The sequence below is a fragment of the Polypterus senegalus genome, chromosome 4 (genome assembly GCF_016835505.1).
Source record: "Polypterus senegalus isolate Bchr_013 chromosome 4, ASM1683550v1, whole genome shotgun sequence".
Taxonomy (NCBI): domain Eukaryota; kingdom Metazoa; phylum Chordata; class Cladistia; order Polypteriformes; family Polypteridae; genus Polypterus; species Polypterus senegalus.
The window spans coordinates 40,143,028-40,166,930 of NC_053157.1; positions in this window are offsets into that span (position 1 = coordinate 40,143,028).

The following is a 23,903-nucleotide window of genomic DNA, read 5'->3' on the forward strand; positions in this document are numbered from 1 at the left end:
ATCCAAGGGTGTACAATACAATTTCCCTTTTTACTTTAATATTTCAAAAAATACCTCTGTGCTTTGCCTAGAGTTTCTTTGCCTTCACTGTGTTTATTGTTAACTGCTGCATAATATATCTTGTCTTATATAATGCAATGATACTGTAATTATTTAATGACAAAAAATGTTGCCTAATATACAGTGTGTATTTGAGGTGATTTGAGTGGATTGGTGGCTCTGAGGCTAGGGATCTGCACTGGCAATCAGAAGGTTGCTGGTTCGAATCCCGTAAATGTCAAAAAGGGACTCTGCTCTGTTGGGCCCTTGAGCAAGGCCCTTAACCTGCAATTGCTGAGCGCTTTGAGTTGTGAGAAAAGCATTATATAAATGCAAAGAATTATTATTATTATTATTCCAGTTGCTCAAGAGTCTTATCAGAAGCAAATATAACAAGGTAGCAAAGGTTAAAGGAAAGTACCTCGAGAAACTTCAAAAGAGGTTTGCCATTGTGAGAAGGAACATCTGGTTAAGAAATAAAAAAACTTCTCCTCTCTGTATATAAAAAATCCAACATCTGTCTGTTTGCCTGTCTGTCTGCTTTTCACGAGAAAACTACTTAACAGATTTAGATCTTTTTTTTCTATAATTTGCTTGCAAATTCTGGTTGATTTTGTGACTTCTCTCATTGTGTAAAGTTTCATAGTTCACTTTCAGAAATAATTTATTCATGTTAATCTGAGACAGTGGTTGTGGGCCAAGGGGAGGGGGATGCGTGCCATCAGGAGTGGGGAGCTGGGCGGGACCCTCCTCACTCATGCGCCAGCCTCCATTCGAATCGCTCTACCTCTGGACACGTTCTGAAGCAGACCTTGCCTCGGCCTGTTTGTTTATCGATTTTTAAAGTTTATCCTGTTTCACTATTACTGTATGTGGGCGGAGCCACGGGGGACGGCTAATGTGTTACAAGTAGCTGTGTTATTTTTATTGAACATGAGAAAAATATTGGAGAGAACAGGCCATTTAGCCCAAAAAAGCTCACCAATCCTACCCACTAACTCTACTAAAATAGCATCAGGTGTCTAGCTTTGAAGGTCCCTAAACTCCCATTTTCTGTCATACTACTTGGTAACTCTTTCCATGTGTCTGTTGTTTTCTTTGTGAAGAAAAAGTCCCTAACATTTGTACAATATTAAACCTTAACATGTTACCAACTGTACACTCTGTACTCCAGGTGCAGCATTACCAGTGTGTTATAAGGTTTAAGCATATCCTCTTTGGACTTGTACTCTACATAGTGTGCTAAATAACTGTTAGTCTTCTTAATGGCTTCTGAATTCTGTCTGATAGTGATGAGTCTAGGATTTCTACAGCAGGCTCTTCTCATTAGCAAGTACTTTAAATTTTCTTACGTTACATTTCATCTGCCTCAAATCTGCCCAAAGATGTGTGTTACCCAAATCTCAACATATTCAACATATTGTAGATTATCTGCCAATCCACCTATCTTGGTATCATCTGCCATTTCACCTAGCTTGGTATCATCTGCAAACTAGATCATTTATGCATATTAAAAATAGCAACGGCCATGGCACTAACCCCTGAGAGGCACCTCTTTTGAAATTTCCTAATTCTTATAAGGTTCCTTGCACTAACATTCTGCTTCCCATGTTTTAGTTAATTCTGCACCCATCTATACGCAACAACCTTAACCCCCCTCTTCTTTTAGTTTCATGCCCAAACTCTCATGTGGAGCCTTCTCAAATGTTTTCTGAAGGAAATATTGAGGTGTCAGTCTAATTAATTAAAAACTACTGAGAAATAGATGGTGTAGGTACACTTACAGTAGGTGCTCCTAAAGCAATGTATAGACTGGTGTACATGAGAGAAAAGAGCTCAAAACCCTGACTGTGAAATGAATGATGTGGCTTGGGCAGATGTTTGACAATGGAGGATTCACTGAATCTAGAACAGTTTGATGAAGCTCATATGGGGAAGGCGGAGACCAGAATCATATGAGGGCAATTGCTATGAAAAATGGAGGGTAATCAAGTGGGTGAGCAACCTGTGAAGACTGGGTAATAGGTGTAGCAGTCTTTCTGTTCTGTTGATAATTTCCTTTGTACTTTGCATTCTCACTATTCTTTGCCCATTTTAAGATGAAACAAACCTTTTTTGTGCATGCACCACAAAGCACCCTCCTTTGTTACAGATATATTTCTAATGTTACTGAAATAATCTGCAATATGAAGGTCATTTATGGATATATATTAAAACATAAAGGTTTATAGAATACAGGTATACACATTTTGCATGATATGCATTGTGAAAAAGGCACTTTATAGCGCCCGACCCAGCACAGACCAGCAGAGGCACGTGTTCACACTCAAGAATTTTATTTTTATTTCTTCAACCGTGGGCACACGTCTTCCCCGTGTCCCACAGGCCCAACACAGTCCAAGCACAAAAACCCAAACATAATGCAAACTTTCCTGCTCCACCACTCCTCTCAGGCAACCTCGTCCTCTTCCTCCCGATTCTGGCCTTGATTGCTGGGAGGCAGACCCTTTTATACCCCACCCGGAAGTGATCCAGGTGCCTGACCAGCTGGTCTTAATTGCACCTCCGGGTGGGGCTGATAAACCGTCCAGTGTGGTGGCTGGTTCTCTGCAGCACCCCCTAGCGGCCACCCCATCTCCCAACCGGGCTGCTGTGGTTGACTCCATGTCCCATGGAGCCATGGGGGAGATTGAGGAGAGATCCACGGCCAGGGAGACTGCCCCCAAGCGCCCCGGGGGAGGTACTGCCATGTCCATGATGGCTCCCTCGGGACGTATGCAGCAGAGGCGTCCCGGCCGGGCATGGGACCCAGCTGTCCGTCACAGCATATAAATTGAGTTTTTACTTTTTTAAATTACATACTGTGGCAGAGTAGTTAGTTCTATTTCATCATGTCATTGTCTGTGGAGATCTTTTATAGTCTTCTTGTGCCTCCATGGGGTTTCGTCCCACATAACCAAAGACATGTTAGGCTAACGTCATCTGTAATTTGGCTCCAGTGTCAGTGTGCATGTGCCCTGTGATTGACTGAAGTCTTGTCCAGAGTTTTATCCCTTTTGCACCAGTGTTGCTAGGATAGGTGGCAGTCCCCCTTTGGTCTTAGTGGATAATGTATGTATGTATGCATTTATTTTTATAAACAACATGCCATTTAAAACAAGCCAGTATAGGTAATACATGCTGCTTACACATAACTCTTCTACAATGGACAGTAGCAAGAAATTATGCCATTCCTTTAGTCCATTTCAATCATTTATGAGTTTATTTCATTCAAATATAATGTTGATCTGCTTGTTTTCTGCAGATGCCTTCAGAATAGATTGCTTAGGTTTAGCTTGTTTGCTAATGAAGCCCAATTACTTTGATTCCAGTACTACTTTATATTTCCACAAATATTTTTGTCATGAGCTGTGCAAAGGGTACTGCAGATATTACCAATATGCTGCTTGCAAAGCATAGATGGCAATTTGCCTGATCCTACACGAATGTCAGTAGCTTTTCTTGATATTCTCAACTATTATAGCCAGAAAAAATTAGCCATGCTTCCTGTAATGTCTCATTGAAATTAGACCTCAACATGTGGAAAACATGTTTTTTGTGTTCATTTAACACGGTATATGGCCCCAGAGGACTACTCCAGGATTAAAGGAAAATCTTTCAATTTTAGCCAAGCCTAATGGATCTAATGCAGAAAGTAGTAACACTGCTTTGTCCCTCATTATGTGTATTATTAAATGTGCTTCAGTTGTATGGCCCCTAATGGTACATGGTACATGGTAAACCATTTCATCACTTGATAGTGCTAATGTGTTTATAATTTTTTAATTCATTTTAATTAATTTAATTAGTTTTAAAATGTGTGACCAGTAGGGGGCACCACTAAACCCCAAGCCCCCAAACACTACAACACAAATACAGGTCCTTGACAAAAATAAAGATTTTATTTCCAATAAATACTTCTCACAGGCTTCTCTCAAACGTTGCACAATGCAAAAAACCCAAACAATAATCTTCTTCCTCCTTTTGTCTTTCCTTTCCACCCTTTCCTCCAGGTGAGATTCATCCTTTTCCACCCAACTCTGACTCCTTGAGTGAGGAGGAGTGGCATTCTTTATACCGTACTGTGGTAAAGTGAGGTCCGTGGTTTTAATAAATAATCGCTGCATTCGCGTTTTCATGTGAGGGAGGCATGCTAGTGTCGCAAGCAGTTCCTGTGTGCGATACGTGAGTGGACGGCCCTGCACTTACTGCACAGGTGTAAGATCACCTGTGACCCTAACTGATGCCGTGAACTGCTGATTGCCCAGCTGTGCCACATCCCCATTTTAAAAGGGAAGCACGAGAGCGAGAGGGGAGATTCATGAGTCGAGATAAAAGAAAGATGGACAAAGTATATCCCACCTGTAATACCACTGTAACTGAGATTATGTTTTGTTTCAGATAATAAAGAATTACCTGTCACACACATCCACATGGAAGGCACCTAAAGGGGTCAAATGAAGGTAATTCTGTGCCAGACCAGGGGATGGCAGTGTGCACTGATCGTTTCTCCTTTTTATTGGCAGACCGACCACAGGAAATATCGCCTGGATTCAATGATGCCACTTTCGGTTCTGGGCCCAAGGACACCACTTCCGGTCCCGGGCCTGAGGACATCACTTCCTGTTCCGACCCCAAAGTCATTACTTTCAGTTCTGTCCCTGATGACATTACTTCCCGTGCCTGACTTTAAAACTGCCATGTTTGCCTGTCTGTTTGGTTTTTTTTGGACTGAAGTCTGTACAAACTTTGAATGACAACCTTCACTTTTGGCACCCTTTTTCAAGTATACGGGTTGCTGCCCCCAAATCTCTTTCTGTTTCCATTTGAATCCTCTCACAGCCTCAAATTGTAACCTTCTCTTTTTGACTGCTGAGTAGACATCCAACATCCCTGACTGGGTGACTTTTTCTTGTCAGTAACAGCAATCTCAGTTCCAAGTGAATGGACTCAAAATTGGGTTCAAACCCAGCACCTACAGTGAATTATGATCAATAGCAGGCAGTATTGTTTTGAAAAGAAGCCATGCTCACTTGTCAGCTCCCACCATACCTAAATCCACACTGCACAAAATGGATCATCTTCCCTTGGTATAATCTCTATTTTTCTAATCTATATGTGGAGAATTGTTTCTTTTTGAAGACTAGGGGGCTTTGCCCCCTGCTAGCTTCACTTGCCAACCCCTTCCCCCGCCTGCCAGTGCTACGCACTGTTGTGAAGAGTGGGGCTTAATGCACGTCAGGGAGATGCGGCCGCTCCTCCGAAACCCCTCTTAAACAGTAATAGAATGGGAAACAAATAGTGTTTTCTTTACTTCCTCTTTGCTCGATCAGATGCAGGCTTGCCACTGCTGCCTTGCCACGTGATCTGCATTTCGTGTGGTACTTTGAATGTTATTCGCGGGATGTGAAAGTGTCACTCCAAAAGATCTCTCTTCCAAAGGTCATGTCTCGTTGCAAGATTTTTTTTTTATAATAGAGAGATTATTGTGAGTTTCTGTGCATGCAATTTATTTCAAACCATGATCAAGTCACTTAAATCATCATTTACTGTAATATATTCCATTTTTATTTATAGTTGCATATTGACAGATTAACTTTACATTATACACTTGAAGTGGAAGGGGAAATGCTCTTGCATAAACATTGGGCTACAAGGTGTAAAAGGAAGAGACTTGACACAAATAAAAAGATTTGGGGCAGCCACCCGTATAATATTCCTAGCTGCAAAGGTTTGGTTTTTCAAGCAACAATGAAGTTGACTGTAGAGAGTCCAAGACAGAACTGATGAAGGATGGAAAAGATGGCGGTTTTAAGTGATAAGACAGAAAGTGATGTAGGGTGACCAGAAGTGGTATTTTTCTGGGCGCCAGAACCGGAAGTGATATTCTTCTGGGTGCCGGAAGTGACATTCTTCTGGGTGCCAGAACCGGAAGTGACATTCTTGGTACAGATAGGTTTCCCCCAGCTGGTCTGCAGAGATAACAGGAGAAGGTTTAGTGCACCCTGCCCAACCCTGGCCTGGCGTGGAATTTCCTTTAGTTGGTCCACACAACGTCCTCCTAATCGCATGTGTGTGACAAAGGAATACTGAAGATCAGTCCTCTGTTGTGATGTGTACATAGAGAGAAGGAATGCAGAAGGACATTTGTTAATGTTTACTTGACTGTAAAATTTTATTCATTCTATCAAAGGAAGCTTGTTAATATTGTTAGCTTTTTTCATTATATATTCTGCAATCATTTCTGTTTAGTCTTTGAAATACTGGGCTTGGTGTGTACTAAAAAGATGTAATTTAAATTGTGTGCAGGACTGTTGTATTTATTTGCAGAAGCAGACTGTACCCAAACTACTGGGCAGCTGGAGCCTTTTCCTTGATACATGGTACAATTTGATACTGTAAAGTCTGTGTCATATTACACAACTTTTCCATTTTTTTCTGTCATAGACTTCTTTTACATAACCATAATGAGTTGGAGGCAGTCACAGTTTGCTCCTGTGTAAGGATGGATCTACGATGAAGCTAATGAAGCTTAAGACTCAGGACCCCAGAAGTGAGTTTAGTCTTCATTGCCTAAAAAGTTTGTGTGTCTCCTGTATGAGAAGGGGTTTTAAAAAAAATAATATGAATAATATCCACCCATCCATTATCTAACCCGCTATATCCTAACTACAGGGTCACTGGGGTCTGCTGGAGCCAATCCCAACCAGCGCAAGGTAGGAAACAAACCCTGGGCAGGTCGCCAGCCCACCGCAGGGTGCACACACACACCAAGCACAACTGTAGTTAAATTTAATACAAAATAATAATGAAAATAAAACATTATAAGGTTATTAAAGTATCATGTAGCCTAGCCGTAAATTAAAATATGTTCAAATTGAGGATGTTTCATTCTCAATATGTTCTAAATATATGGGAGCAAAGGAGTCCCCATAACAGTTCAAGCTTCAAGGTCCCAAAAATGTAGGTTCGTCACTGTGGTTGTATAATCTGACATGGCCAGCAGCTCAATCTAACCAATCTGCAGCTAGCTCCGAGAAAACAAAGAGTCTCAGGGGTGGCCTTGTGAGAAATGACAACAAAAGAGTGCTCATTCAAAAGTACAATGAATATAACACAGCTACAAGGATTAAGGAGCACAAGTGTCTTAGACCTACCAAAAAGAAGAAACTTGAATGTCTGATTTCATGCAGCCTGCATACTATGACAGAATGGAAAAAAGACATAAAGTCCCAAGATTGCAGCTGAATTTGCCGTACCTGTAAAGCCTTTACACGGCTGCAAGCTCCATCAGGCAGCATGCTGTTCACTGTCAGAGAAAGTGACAGGCTTGCGATACTTTGAAAATATGAAACCGTGCTTGTCTGTGTAACGTGGGTGGGAAAGCAGTCTAGCGTAGGCAGGCAAAAGGTTGGGGCACCAGCGTGGTTGCCCCCCTTTAAATGCAACAAAAAAATATAGCCGTGCAGTAGCATAAATGAAAATAAATATGGCTCTTGACTGCCTTGCTTTAGAATTAGAGTTTGCTGAGCTGGAGCTCTGTTCCCTTCCCAAGTGCGTCAAACATTGACACCACATTCCTCGGACGGCCCCTTTTTATATCGTTCGTGCTTGTGGGCGGAGCTAGGCATCATTTTTGACCGGCCTTTCCATGAAAAGGGACAAAGAGAAGATGCTGTTAGCGTAAGTGCCCACTTTTGTCCCAAGGTGGAACAGCTTACCTCATCTGAGCCAATAAGAGGGTCTTCCAGGCGTAGAACTGGCAAGCTATGTACAGAAAGTGCCCAGACCAGGATTCAATTCCAGAACTATGCTAACCTCTGCATCACTATGCCACTTTGATATTTCATTGTATCTTACATTTCAAAATGTGTAAAGAATTTAAGCTACACAGTCCTCACTTAAGGTTGCCTCCAACTTTCTAGTTGGTATTTACATTTACTATTCTTATAATCTGTGTTTCTGTTCAGTCTTAGATGCCCTTATGTGCAGAAAAGCTGATTTTTATATGATAATTTGACTGAGATTTTTAAATAACACAACCCTCCATTTTTAAATCTGGTTAAACTAGCTGAGTGACACAGGCATCTTTAAACTTTCTAAAAACCATTCTTTGAAAATTGTACTTTTACTCCAGTAGACCAAGGTCAGGTTGTTTATTCAGAGTACTGAGGAGGTTAGGATAGTGAAAGTTAAAGTTTTACATTATAATTTACTCTTCTATGATTGGCTCATTTGCTTTCATTGTTTTAAAGTAACACATTTTCACTCTTAGCTCTGGTTTTATTTTCTGTCAGAGTTAATGTTCTCTTGGAAATGCTTTATGACTGATTTTCAGCAGATCTTTGAAAATGACTTATCCTTCCATTTTCCTAATATAACTTTTCTAGCATTAGGTTCAAGACAGAAAACAAGGCTGGACTGTGTACTAGTCTAACACAGGGTACACTCACACCAGGAGAGTTCAACCAATCCAACTAAGGAAACTACAGCTAGTTAACTATCTTGTTTCCAGTACCCTAAGACAACCGTTCTACCCTTTCCTCTACCATGTCATCTCATAATTAACGAACTATTCATTATTTAAAGATGTAAACAAGTTAATGTTGTTAAAGAGCAGCACCCGCATTTTGAATCCTCTCTTTTTTCTACTAGTTAGTTGTTTTTTTTCTTGTTTTTGAAAATTCAAAACATGATTAATGCTTGGACTTTTTCCCATCTAATGGCTTCATTTCATGTAACGGGACACCAATTTGATACTGACTGTACTGCCTGCGTACTGGAAAAGGTATTGCTATTCATCAACAGTTCCCACCGGTGCTTCAAGCAAGATGCTTTTACACCTCTGTATCTTTTGCTCAGGGTCAATTGCAATTCACACATGGTATTTTATATACAACACAGCTTGGCTGCTGGCAGTCTCCATGGGCTTTGCATTGTAAGTATGGGTTTCAGATGTCTTGAAACAGAAATGACCTGTACTATTTGGAAATTTTTGTATTTGTCTCAGATCTGTTGCCAGCATAATCCTCTCAAAATCCTCTGGTCTTCTTTTCCCTTCTTTAAGTTTCCTTCCCTTGCGTCTCTAATAGTTCCTTCTGACAAAAGTAGGGTTTTCTTAAAGGTTGCCTTTAAGTGACAAACCTTTAAAGACTTGCCAGTCCTCCACAGAACACTTGAAGCATTGATAGATGGAATGTGATCTTGAGCTAATTGTGTTGATTAAAATAGTAGAGACAAAGATTAAAAGTGTTGATTGTTCCAAAAAGTATAGAAACCAATCAAAACACATCATTTATGTTAAAATAGACACCTGTATAAAATAATACAGCATTCCAAAGTGCCTATTAGAAGAGTGTGTATTTGTAATAATTGCAGGTAATATCTATTTGTCCAGCTTCAATAGAGATTAAAACTATTATTCCATTTACTGTAATTGATTTAACAAGTGACTATTTGCTTTTTTATTAATGATGAAGAGAAATAATTTGTCTTGATTCTGGCACATTAAAATAGCATATTTTAAGTCTAATTATTTTCTCTTATATATTAGTTTAAAAATTTCCGTACCTGAAGGTGTTTTTATAAAGCACATTTGTATCCATCCATTTTCTATACCCTTTACCCAGTTCATTGTTACAGGAAACTAGTAGCTCTGAAATATCTTTACTCAACAAATTCTTCATATTGTATTATGTTACAAGATGGAAATTGTAATAAATTTAATTGTGAGAACTAATCAAAACCAAAATCAAAATGTTAATGTTTAATGTTTAATATTCTACAAATATAGTATTTGGAGTCTCTAATCTGAGATATGTCTTGTTTTTAAGCTGCGAATTAACTGAATTCAGTGGCCACTCAGTGGCTAGAGGTAAACACTAATCAAACAAATAAAGTAAATATTTAAAAGGGTGGAAAGACATCAGGCCTAGACGGAATCCCACCAGAGGCTCTAAAGACTGATACCTCAGCCAAGATGTTGCATCTTTTACAACTAAAAGTATAGGAACACCAACAGGTGTCTGAAAAGTGGAAAAAGGGTTCTTTGTGTAATTGTCAGAGAAAAGTCACTATTCTCCTAGGCAGAGGTGTTTTTGACAAGACAATTCCAGAGCTATACCAGAAACTTGCTATATGTGTATGACTTCTCCAATGTAAACATTAACTCGCATAACAAATCATATCTGTCCATGTATTTCTAATGCTAGCAAAACATTTTAGTTCAAACACCTTCCATGTCACAAAAAATTCTGGCATCTCAAATGGTATCACATCATTGCTATACCTTCTGACATACCCACAGCCATACTGTATATATTTAAACACTATATGAATAGTCAGAGCCTGGCAACCCACCCACTGCTAACAAAAGTATATTGGCCACTTTTACATTAGCTTTTTTCTTTCATTTATTCTTAATTTCACATATTTTACTTTGGTGTTTTGAAACCTGTAGAATGTTTTTTCTTTCATGTTTTCTTTTCATTATGATTTGAGACTTTTTCACTTTGATATTTTGTATTTACCCTGTATTTACCACCTTGTTTTCTTATGGCAACTGCCATTTTAAATACCCATTGCTATGACACGGATGTCAGTTGCTATGAACATGCCCCCAAAAGTTGCGTCATGTGATGTCATCTTTGTGACGCTTTCTAAGACAGTGCGACTGAATGACTGGGTTTATTGATAACTTTCATGTGGTGAGAAGTTAAACAAAATGACACCTTTTATTGGCTAACTAGAAAGATTACAATATGCAAATATTTTGAGGAAACTCAGGCCCCTTCCTCAGGCAAAGGCGTCTGAGTTGCCTCAAAAGCTTGCATTATTGTAATCTTTCTAGTTAGCCAATAAAAGGTGTCATTTTGCTTAACTTCTCACCATAACCATAATGTGTGTTCTTTCTGGTGTGACTAATTGTTGGCATGGCTTGCTGTGGTTTGCACATTGGGCTTTGTCAAATGTTAATTTGACTCTTGGCTTTGACCCCTGCTTATTTTAAAATAAAAATTTCATCTCCCTGTCCTTTTTTGCTTTTGCCCTAGTGACCTGACAGCTTACATCTGTAGCAGAACAGCTATGAACCTCCTCAATTAAAACAACAAAACTTCACGCGAAGAATCAAATGCCTTGAAGGTGAAAAAGGACAAGCTGCATTAACATGGATAGAATAACACACTTCACACACTGCATGCTCAGTAGCGAGGACATCTGCAGTGTGGTTAGGTGTTTGCTGGTCTGCTCAAGGCCAGCAAACAATTTAATAAACACTTCATTGCATGCATGTCCATTCTTTCCACACTGGAATTCTGCACGTCTTTGAAACAGGAGCATCACACTTCTGGTTTCTTTTCCACAAAAGGGAAGGAACACGTGTAGGTGCCCTTGTTTTACTTAAATTTAGTGTGATCTTCCTTATTGGTGGATGAAAATCAAGATGCAGCATAAGGCCATGTGAACAATGCATTCCTGATATTGATATTTGGCCTTTCTGTGTCTGCCTTTGAGAGAGCAAATGATACTGAATTTTTAATACCTCTTTGGTAATGTGTGATACATGACCACAAATGGGAAAAGCTCAAACTGAAGTGCAAGCAAGTAATTAAAAAATAAAATAACAGGTGGTCCTCATTTAATAATGGCTATGACCTACAAGCCCCATCACGAAAGTGTAAAATTTAGGTTGTATGTGCACACATACATTCAAGGGTATAGAGCACGATTGGCCAATTGGTCCAACTTTTCATCCAGTAACAGGCTGGCAGCATAGGTAAGTAATAATTTTGAGCATATGTTAGAAAATTGGAACCAAAAATTGCACAAGAAGAGATAACTGAAATCTTAGTGATTGTCAAGAATGGATACAATGAGGCTATTAGAAATAAACTGGATACATTAGAATTGAAAGTTAATACAGAGGTAAAAAGCTTAGGGGTATTTGTTGACTGTAATCTGAATTTTAAATCGCATATTAATCAGATCACTAGGACAGCATTTTTTCACTTAAGAAACATAGCTAAAGTTAGACCTCTTATATCACTGAAAGATGCTGAGAAATTAGTTCACGCGTTTGTTTTCAGTCGACTAGATTACTGCAATGCACTCCTCCCTGGACTACCCAAAAAAGACATAAATCGTTTGTAACTAGTGCAGAATGCAGCTGCTAGAATCCTAACTAGGAAAAGAAAATCCGAGCACATTTCTCCAGTTTTGATGTCATTACACTGGTTACCTGTGTCATTCAGGATTGACTTTAAAATTCTGCTTATGGTTTATAAAGCCTTATATAATCTCGCCCCATCTTATATATCGGAATGTCTGACATCTTATGTTCCAAATCGTAACCTCAGATCCTCAAATGAGTATCTCCTTAGAATTCCAAGAGCTAAACTTAAAAGAAGTGGTGAGGCGGCCTTCTGCTGCTATGCACCTAAAATCTGGAATAGCCTGCCAATTGGTATTCGCCAGGCTGATACAGTAGAGCAGTTTAAAACACTGCTGAAAACACATTACTTTAACATGGCCTTTTTGTAACTTTACTTTAAATTAATCCTGATACTCTATATGTTCAATTCATCATAATAACTATTCATGGTGGCTCTAAAATCCGTACTGACCCCTACTCTCTCTTCTGTTTCTTTTTCCGGTTGCGCCTGCGCCACCAACACCTACTCAAAGCATCATGATGCTCCAACAATGATGGATGGATTAAAAGCCAGAAGTCTACGTGACCGTCATCATCAAGTCCTTTCGTGAGAACCCTAAATCCAAAGAAGACTGTTTCATTTATGTTAGGTAGAATGCCCAGAGGGGACTGGGCAGTCTAATGGTCTGGAATCCCTGCAGATTTTATTTTTTTCTCCAGCTGTCTGGAGTTTTTTTTTTGTTTTTTCTGTCCACCCTGGCCATTGGACCTTACTCTTATTCTATGTTAATTAATGTTGACTTATTTTATTTTCTTACTGTGTCTTTTATTTTTCTATTCTTTATTATGTAAAGCACTTTGAGCTACTTTTTGTATGAAAATGTGCTATATAAATAATTGTTGTTGTTGTTGTTGAAGAACACAAAGCTGATGGCTATTATAAACTTTAATAATAAGATTAATTGTGCAGGCAGGGTGGAATGGGTGGAGAAGAGTGTCAGGAATAATTTGTTACAGATGGTTATCAGCAAGAGTGAAAAGGAAAGTCTACAGGACAATAGCGACACCAGTTATGTTTAATGCGTTGGAGATGGTGGCACTGACCAGAAAGCAGGAGACAGATCTGGAAATGGCAGAGTTAAAGATGCTAAGATTTGTGTTGGGTGTGACAACAATGGACAGGATTAGAAATGAGTACATTAGAGGGTTGGCTCAGGCTGAATGGTTGGGAGACAAAGTCAGAGAGCCAAGGTTGTCTTTGTTGGTTTGGACATGTGCAGAGGAGAGAGGCTGGATATATTGGAAAAAGGATGCTAAGAATAGAGCTGCCAGGCAAGAGGAAAAGAGGAAGGCCTAAGAGAAGGTTTATGGATGTGGTGAGGGAGGACATGCAGGTGATGGGTGTAATAGAACAAGATGTAGAGGTGTCAGAAGGGGACCTTTTCTTTTCCGATTTCCCAGGTAATCCAGTTTCTGATTGTGTCAGGGCTGTTTGCAGGATGGAGGTATTTGCTGTCTTGCAAAGGAGTCACCGCTTTGAAGTCTGGCTGGTTGAGTATACAAACAATACAAAGTTGTGATAACAGACATGCTCCTTCCTTGGAGGATGTTTGTATTTACCTGACTTGGAGATTGCATGTCTCACAATATTGGTTTCTATCAGCATATCTGTACTTATTCATGGTTGGTAACAATGCATTTTGTTAACTTGTGTTTTCATTAATTGTTAAACCCAGGAAATTTAGATGTGCCCTTGTTTGATCCGATTATCCAGAACTGATAATGGCAAGGACTGAAGGAGATTTAAACTTCTGGGCAGGAGACGGCAAGGAGAGGGACGGGGGGCTCACAAGCAGACAAGGGTACGTGGCTGGCACTATGTGAGGCACAAGGACGGAAACACTTACTTCCAGGAAGGAAGAGACAGCTCCACAAGGAGAAGCCAGTTGTGGGTCCAGCAAGAGAGGGAAGCCGCATGAAAGGACCGAGCAAAACTAGCAGACGAGAAATGAGGCGTGCCTAGATCACAGCAACACAAGGAGCCCAGGAACAACAAAGAGACGTTGACAGGGATTCCACGATATTGATAAAACTTCTGTTAGGAAACAAGTGTCCGGTGAACAGAGTGCATCCGTGGACAGTTGGAAGATTAGTTGTTCGGGTAGCAGTGCGCAAACTTGACTCTGCACCACTAAAGGTTGTATTCCTTCAATTCTTGAATTTTAATGGACTTTTAGAGGGTGGACTGTGTACTTTCCTTTCTAAAAAAGGAATTTTGTTCCTGATATTGTTAGATTTTGTTTATGTTCATTTATCTTTTTAATGTACTTATTATTGACTTATGTAATAGAAGTTACTGTGGCTTTTCCTGAAATTACTGTTGGGTCTTTCATTGTGTGTTTACTCACCACCCAATTTAAAGAACCCTGTGTACTATTTTCTGTAAATCTCAAGAGTTCCCAGTCTCTTAATAAAACTGGGTGGCGTAATCGGATATGTTAATGGTGTCTAAGTTAGATTACCTGTAAGTGTGACCAGACACCTGTCACAGAGGACAGGAAGATATGGAACAAGATGATCCGCTGTGACGACCCTAACGGGAGCAATTCAAAGAAGAAGAAGATTAATTACTAAGGGAAGAATATTACTTATTAGCACATATAGCATGGTGTGTCCCACTAAACCTTAATGTAGAAATGCCAATGACTGAGTTTGATGTTCTCTGCAAAATAAATCCAGGACTTACTCCTCTTGGTTGGCCCTCTTTACTCACTATGGGTGTTCAGAGCTGCTCCCTGATTCACAATTTGGGTTTATCTTTCTCTGGTCCCTGCTGAGAACAACCCTTGTTTATTCTCACTTTGCTTTCCCTTGCTAGTCAGGGAGCCCTCTCCCAAAATAAACCCTATTATATAAAATACATACAGCAAATGTATGTAGACAAGGATGTTCTGCAAAACTTTGTAGTCTTTCACAGCTAAAACAAGAAAACATGTATCTAAATGATAATAACCAGAAAAATAATACATCTGGGTTACACAGAAAAATGTCAAAACTAACATTGCTGAGAAAGACTCACTTGAAAAAGTACTTTGTCAGATGCAGTGTCTACAGCACAGACCTCCTAAGTGTTTGTTGAATTATGAGATGTGATATATTTTTGCTTTAAGTAAGCATGCACCAAGGCTCGATCCAGATTTTTCTTTTTGCCATTTATCAGACATCACTATCTTGCTTAGTCTGACTATTTTTACTTTGGTCTTCAGTCGCTGCAGTGAAGACTTTAAACATTAAAGTGTAAGTGGGCTAGATACCTTCAAAAACTTGGATTTGCAATTAATGGATCATTATCATATTTCTGTCTCAGTACTTTACATAGGTATTGCACCAACAATATACTGTCCTACTGAAGTATCAAAAAGGATTAAGCAAAATGTTGGACTCCTGTATCAGCTGTGCTTTAATGTATAGTAGCATCATATGTGATGCACAATGGACTTCACCATTTTGGAACAATTTATTTCTTGTATAGCCCAAAATCACACAAGGAACACCTTAAAAGGCCCTGTTTTTGACAAACCCCAACCCTGAATCTCTAAGAAGAGAAAAAAGTACTCCCAAAAAATCATTGAAAGACAAGACAATGGGCTTTGTTTTCTCTTTTTTAAAATGCTACAACTTCCTGTAGACTTTCTTCTACAGTGTGTCATAGAGAATGATGTGTCTGGATGCTTTCAACAAGATAAATAACGTCTATCTCATGGAAGCGGTGACAAATACATGTCTTTCTATTTTAAAATTGTGACCCTGATTAACATTTCCACTATTTGTAGCCTAATCTTCCAGTGTTTTGTTTTCTTTTTGTTTCAAAAACAAAGAGAGAGTTTTTCATTGTTTATTTAATTAACATTGTGAACTCTTTTTCTTTCTCTCCTTTCATCAACCCTGCATATAATCCAAAATAAATAGAAATTACTAACAATCATCGCCTTATCTGAGCTTTAGTTTTGAGTGGAGTGTTCAAAGTGCTGACCTTAGTCCTATTGGGAAGGCTGTACGTGCCAGGAGTTAGAAAACAACACATTCATCCAAATGGTGATTTCAGGGTTTGGACCAGTAGACACCTCAGGAGGTGTTAACATAATTCTCAGGTCAGGACTAGTATAAGTAGACTGGAGAGTTGAGATGGGGTGAAGGCTGAGATGGCAGTTAAAGAGAACAGAGTTGAAAGGGAGACGGGAAGTGATATAGGAAAGTGTTTAGGTGGAACGAAGAAAGGAACAAATGAGTGAGCCACTCTTCCTGATAGGCAGAAACCTGTGATATTATACTTTGCACTCTGTGTGGGCTAATCCTTCCATGTGTGCTTTTTAGCATATCCACAATTTTTTATATCATTAATATCTGTACCATTAATGTATGTGAGGAGAAGTGTCTATTAAAATTAAAAAAAGTGCTGGAGACACCAAAGTGATGTTGCATCAACTTCAATGTAGTAGCAACAGGAAAATTAGCTAGAATGAAAGAAGATAGTGGGGAGATTTTTTATTAAGGGATTGCCCTGTTAATCTGACCTTGTGTTCTCGGTGTGTCTGCCTACACAAACAAGCTATTGTAAATTAGCCTTGTGTTGAAGCACATTACAGAATACCGTTATGTTAGGTAATTAGCTCTGTGTCTCCAAAAGAAAGTAAAACTCATGGTTGTCTTCATTGTTTTTTTCCTTGGGTGCACATTTTGCGTCTTTTTGTGCTGGAAGGGGTGTGTGGTCCAACGGGTTTAACACTAGAAATCCTGAAGCCTACAAAAAAGTCGTAATTTTGGGCCACCTTAAATTCCTTTGCAACTCCTCATTAGCGTCTTTTGTTTTGCAGATGTCAATCAGCACAAGCAGCCTGCTATCCCATCCCCCCCACTGACACAGCTGAGGTTTTCCCAGCGCAAGTCTCTTTATCTGGGTGTGAGGTGCCTGGAGTTGTATATGGTAAATAACATCATTATTTGGAATACATGCATTGCATGTGTGTTCCTTGTCTACAATGATCTTGGTAAATGTAGGATGACAGGAAATTCTAGGCAAGAAATGCTGAACACATACCTAAAACAGAAATGTTTTCCATGTTATAGTAATAATGACTTGAAGTGTATAATGTGTGAAGACTTTAGTCTAAATATCAAATAAACACGTGTGCCTTTATTCAAGAATATAACCAAAGAAAAAAAAATCATTCAATTTACAAGTTGCTGTCAATGAGTTAAAAACTCAAGCTCAAATGTCAATCGACAGATAATCGATATGTGTTCTTGAATGGTGCAGAGGGGCAGATTCAAGTCCGGCTGCTCCTCTTTTTGAGTAGTGAGCTGCTATTATTATTACTATAATATAATAAAAATATACATTTGATTTGAGTCTGTAACACTCGGTGTAAATGTTGCCTGCTTGTAAAAGTTAGCACTTCTTTTTTATTATTCAGTTTTTTTCTGTCAGTGACGTTCACGTGGTACAACAAAATTGCCTCTCCCTCTCTGAGTTGATGCTGATCATCTCCATTCTTTTCAGAAGAGCAGCAAAGATCACAGTTGGTGCTGTGGCTGATGCCTGCTCAGAATTATTTGTTGTACCGTTAATCAAAGATATGATGTCCAGTGACCGCTGTCAATCTGTACAAAGGCAGAACCCTAACAACAGATAGCTTCTTCACAGTGCTTTCATTGGCTAATAGACTAGCAACATAAAGTAAAATGGGAAGATAACATCCACGTGCAGCTCAAGTCTCTTCAGTATGTGTGCAATTCTCCACGCAGTGCCATGTAATTTTTTTAAAATTGTTACTTTTTATTGTAATTGTCAGGATTTCATTAAGGATCAGAAGGCCACCAGGCAAAAAATTGCAAAAAACTGAAGATGGAAGATCATTCCACCAGCCAGTAGTTACACATGAAAATAGTCTGGACTAAGATGTGATACCACACAGAGGTGGCATCATCAGATGTTTTTCAACAGCAGACCTCAGTGGATGAGAAGGAGCAAGGAACTCACAAGTGTCAGCATGTATATAGATGCAACCCCACAGACTACTCTGTATGTAAGCATCAAGGATTAACATGTCCTTCTACTGGAAGAAAATGTATTGATCTGAAAAGAGGAGTGATGGATGAATGCCAGATGTGCCTCTGAATTCTGAATCTTCTGCAGTGGTTTTAGTTTATTTCAAGGGTTTTTTTCCACCCATGGTTTCTAGTTTTGGTAAGTCCTGATGATGACTTTTGGCTCCATTTCACTTATGAGATATCCAGTGTAGCAACTCACAGCTTCCATAAGCAAACTAATGGTGACTCATCAGAGCTGTGTCTGAATATTTAACAGTCAGCAACACTCAAAGTGTCCTGAACAAAATGGTCTCTGATTGGTCCGTCCAACATGCAACCATGCATGACTGGAGCTTCTTTCTTTAACTTTTGTTTATATATGGGCATAAGAAAGATGGAGACATGGTCAGATTTGACAAACAGAGGCAGCCTCTTTACTTTAAGCAAAGTACTGCAGTTATCCAGTGTCATGTCACCTCTGGTAGAACATGTAATGTCCTGATAAAAATCTGGCATTACTATTTTGAGACTAGCCTTGTTGAAATCATCAACCACGATGAGGGCAGTGTCCATGTTATCATTCTGGTGGCAGTTGAGGGTCTTATACAGTTCTGGGCAGTGTTGATGTCTGCTTGAGGAGGAATAAACACAGCTGTACAAAATGACTGAAGTAAACTCCTGGGGAAGATAAATTGGTCAGCATTTAATCATCAGGAGCGCCAGATCAGACAAGCAGTAGCGTTATAAAAAATGTTCCTGCCATTGCAGCAGTTGTTGTTACCCATGAAACATACACCACCACCTTTCAATTTGCTGGATTCTTCTGAATTGTCAATACAGTAAACTGAGAAAAATTCAGCAGGCTGAATCACACGAGCCAGTACCAAAGGAGATAGCCATGTCTCTGTGAAACAAAAGATGTTGCAGTCCAAATGTCTCACTGGAACTTTGTCTTTGCTTTGATGTTGCCCAGCTTGTTCTACAATCACTGGACATTGGCTAATAGAACACTGGGAAGTGGTGGTTGCTGTGCTCGGGCCCTCAGCCTGTTGCACACTTCGGCATATTTCACTTGCTATTTCTTACAAGTGCTTCTACTGTTTGATGTCTTTGTTTCTTTAAAGCTAAGCTGAGTCAGTGAATATGTGTGCAGAAAGTTTGCGTTTCACGTATTTTTATGAGTGTCTACTGATCATAACTCATGAAAATCAAAGTAAAGGGTGACAAAAAAGTAAATAAAATAACACTTAACACAAACTAAACACACAATCTGATCAGAGTCAGCAGACCAGAGATCATACTCAGATGCAGCATCTTGAGATGCCTTTTGAAATGCAGGAGAAAAATTTTAGTGTCTGGAGGAAAAAACATGTAAATAGTTAATTAGTAGACCAGGCTTTGAATTCAGATTTCTGAAGCTGTGAGGCAGCAATGCTCACAAATAATGCAGTGTGTTGACTAGCTGTTCTTGCTTTCAAAGTGTGAAGTACAACTTTCTGCCTTCCACTTACTGTACTGTATATCCAACTGATCGTTTATCATTTACTAAAACCAGGGTTGAATTCATTGTTGTATAAATTGTATAAATATGTAAAGGGTGTAAAGAGCCCAATAATTTTGATTTATTAATGAGTAATATTACACATTGGGCCAACCAAACATTTTTTATGATAAATGTAAATCAAAAATAAGATGCTCAGCTATTAAATGAAATGATATATCGAAGACGTAATATTTCATTATACTTTGGAAACATCCATATCTATTTCCTATAATTTAGCTACTTCAGACAAAATGTTTCCAGGCCTTTATTGCACTTTTCTGACTGTGTAGTTCTTTGTACCTTTATTGCTCTGCGTGCACTTGACTCCAAGAAAAACCTTCTTAATTTTGATTACCGCTTTTATATCTTCAAGTTTTTATTGAACTACTGTATATACCAAGATGTATTTTTAAAATTATTGTTCTGTTAATATATTACTTGCATGCTTTAATTGTTTGTGACCTCAGCTGCTTCACAAAAAGGTAAATAAGAATATTGACTATAATTGATACTTCTCAACATTTTATAAAGTTAAGTAAACTGTTGATAAAAATTCTTATTTTTACTTTTTCACATATCAGCAGACTTTCTAAAAATGTATGTTTAATGTTTCTTTCTTTTTTTTTTAAAGTAGGACTGTATTATGTACAGAATGTGTTGTCTTATCCTCTTGTGATAGGTAGCCAAGTTAGCTGACAGGGGCCCCAGGACTAAAGAGTATCCACAGAGCCAGCGGCACGGAAGTGGTCCACTTTGAGACAGCTGCACATTAGGACAGAACCTCATCAAAAGCCTCATAAAGTGGTATCACAGGGTGGTCTGGCAATGGGAACTGGCTTTACTATCATTAATTACCAAGGTGATCCTTGGCTCCTTTTCCCCATTTAGACTAAAGAAAGACACCCAGCTGGCACAAATTGAACTGTGTTTAAAAAAAAAAAAATGTCCATATTCCCAAATTTTCTCTTGCTTGCTTGTTTTTTTTATACTTGAATTATGACATTTAATTGTTTTTCTGGAACCATAGATATATGTTTTCTAAAAGAAATTTGTAGGTTTTCTACAGAAACACGCACATCTTTGAAATTTGAAGGAAATCTGAAAAGTTTAGTGAATGAACATGCACACTCCACACAAACAATGACTTGTAAAGGATTCATACCGTAAAATGCTAGCTATGTGAGGTGGTAGTCCTATCCACTGCATAACCATGCCACCTCATATCATAAAATGTAAAACAAAACTAGCACACACCAATAAATGTTGTGTTCCCTTGGATGTTTTGCAGCCAAACTAAATCATTCCTAGCTAGTTTACAAGCCAACACAATAAAACATGCAGTCAAAAATGTGATTATTCAACTGAGATTACACAAACTAAATTAAAGGAGACACTGGGAGGTGTCGTCACAGACTGCAGAAGAGAGCTGAACTCTCCATTGCCAGAAAGTCAAGAAAACCAGTGGGTCCAACTTGACTCTGCTTACCTGCCTGCATACTGGTCTGCTGCTATAAAGCGTCCTTCATTTCTCTCCACTTCTGTATCTAAATGACATCCCAGTATAATGGCTTTCACCAGAAATTCACTCACTTAGAGAATAACAACCTATCCTATTCTTTGTAATAAAAGGGGATTTTCTCACCTGGGACCACAAAATTGTTTATGAATTTATATTTCTTTTTAATAATGGTGTAGCAAATAGGGTCATTTTATCCAATCCAGTGGACCAACTGAATATCAGGAACTACTGCTGGAGTTAACAGTACAGGTGCAATAGTTACAAATTTGGCTTATGAATTACCAAACTGTCTTGACAGAATCCATTACTAGAAGAACAACTGAACTGGCATTAACTCAGTGTACCAGGCGATACCCCATAAACATTCTGCAGAAGCACAGAATAGGTGATGATGTGAAGGCGTATATCATGGTTTTCAAGCACATAGCTCCCTAATATAACTGGCCTAAAAGGGACTGTTGCACATCTTTGCACCATACTTGTCTGGTGAGTTGTTTTAGATATATGTGTATTCATTGCGTAGTGTGAGCCACCAGGGAGCGTACAGCCACCCTAACCCGGACACACACAGGCAGGACACAGGTTCAACACAACACCCGGTTTATTTACAGTTTAAAGTACACAATCACCTGTATCAATACACAGTCCCTTCTTGCCACCAGTCCATCTGCCTCTACTGCTCCTCAGGCTTTGTCTTCTTCCTCCCGATTCTGGCCATTCAATAGAATTGAGGTGGCTCCTCTTATTCAGGTCCCAGGAGTGTTCCAGGTGGCTCATCAGTATTACCTGGAATCACTCCTAGGTGCGCTGGAGGTCCTCTATAGGGTTCTGCAGCTACCCTGGCAGCCCCCACGGAACCCAACAGGGCTTCACCCAACTCCAGCTCCCGACAGTCCCTGCGGGAATCCGTGGTGCCACAGCTGCCCCAGAGGGCTGCCCTCTAGTGTCCCAGGGGAGGTATTGCCTCACCAATACCCTCTCCCCCGGTCCTTCCACTCCGTTGGTGTCCTGGCCAGGTAGTGGCCATGGCCGCCCATTACAATACTTAACAGTTTGCTGAATTTATAATTGCATTTTTCCTGTGAACTTATTAAAGTGGTTTGAAACTGCAAATCTTGTTGTACAAATATAAACTGAAATGAACTACTATGACCTACAAAAGAACCTAACGTCAGATCAGGATATCTTCAGGAAGGAAATTATATAAATAAATATATCATGACTACTGGTATATGTACTTGAAGTTGATGGAAACAGTTATATGATTAGGTCAAGTTGTTAAGGGCACACATATTCGATCTCTGGAGTTGGTCTGCTAAATGGCTGCAGTCAGGGGGCAGTTTTGAAGAGTAAATTATGTCAATTGTTATGGCTGAACAGTTACTGCAGTGTCTCTTGCCAAGTTAGTCCTAAATGTTCTCAATGGTCATCTAATTTTCCAAGCTGTCCAATATTGTGATATACTCCACCTGAACCACCATGACCAACAGAGAAGGAAAGAGAGAAAGAAGAGCTGCCACACAAAGTCCACCTTCATTCTTTGTGAGCCTAAAGTAGGCTGGCAATTGAAGTCTTAGCAAACTGAAACTTCTAATAACTCCACAACAGGTACAGGATTATCCTTATGGGAATGTGGGACACATTACCCCATTCTGCTCACTGGTGGTGAGCTCATAGATTTCAAATGCAAGTGGAACAGATGGTCCTATGTATTTTCTAGTTATTAGTCACACTTCCCAATGCATAATGTCATAATGTGTAAAGCACTTATTGACTCTGAAAGTAAAACTACCTGTGGTACTTGTCAGTTGCTAACAGGGCAACAAATTAATTTTGATACCACTCATAAAATTGTGTTCTTGCTTGAAGATACAAAAGTGTACAGTACAACAGTAGTTACCCTTACCTGAAGGACAAAGACATGACTAATTATCTAATCTTCCTCACATCGTGATTATTGGTTGTCCAGCAATAAAGACTGGTTTAAAATAAAATGCTGAGATCCAAAGTGTGAGAAGTTTAATCCTAGAAAAGTTTGCTGCATTGCAAACAGCAGCTTGTCAAGAAGCACATGACACATGCTTAGCAGGAGAGCAGAAGTCCAAGTGTGTGGTGAGGAGTCTCCTAGGGCACTGCTATCTTCTCTGTCAGATTCTTGATTGACTGATGTTAAAAGACAGATGGTGTCATTGTGCATTGGTATGCCCTGCGTTAAGCTGATTTCTGCTTGGTTCTAAAGAAGTAGACACTGTCACCCCACAAGAAATGCGTGTATGATAAATGTTTATGTACCAATATAGCCTCTTAATTTAGGCAGATAACCATAAAACCCAGACTGGGTGTATTTCCATAAAAATCTACATGTTTAATTTATTTTCTGCTTGAGCTTGAAGCTCAAGGCTATAGGAGTATGTGCAGGTATATAGCACTAGCCATGTCTGGAAGAGACACCAGACGTTTTACAGATTGGTATGATGATAATGTTTTTTAAATTTAGTGAATTGGAATTGGATCAATATAGT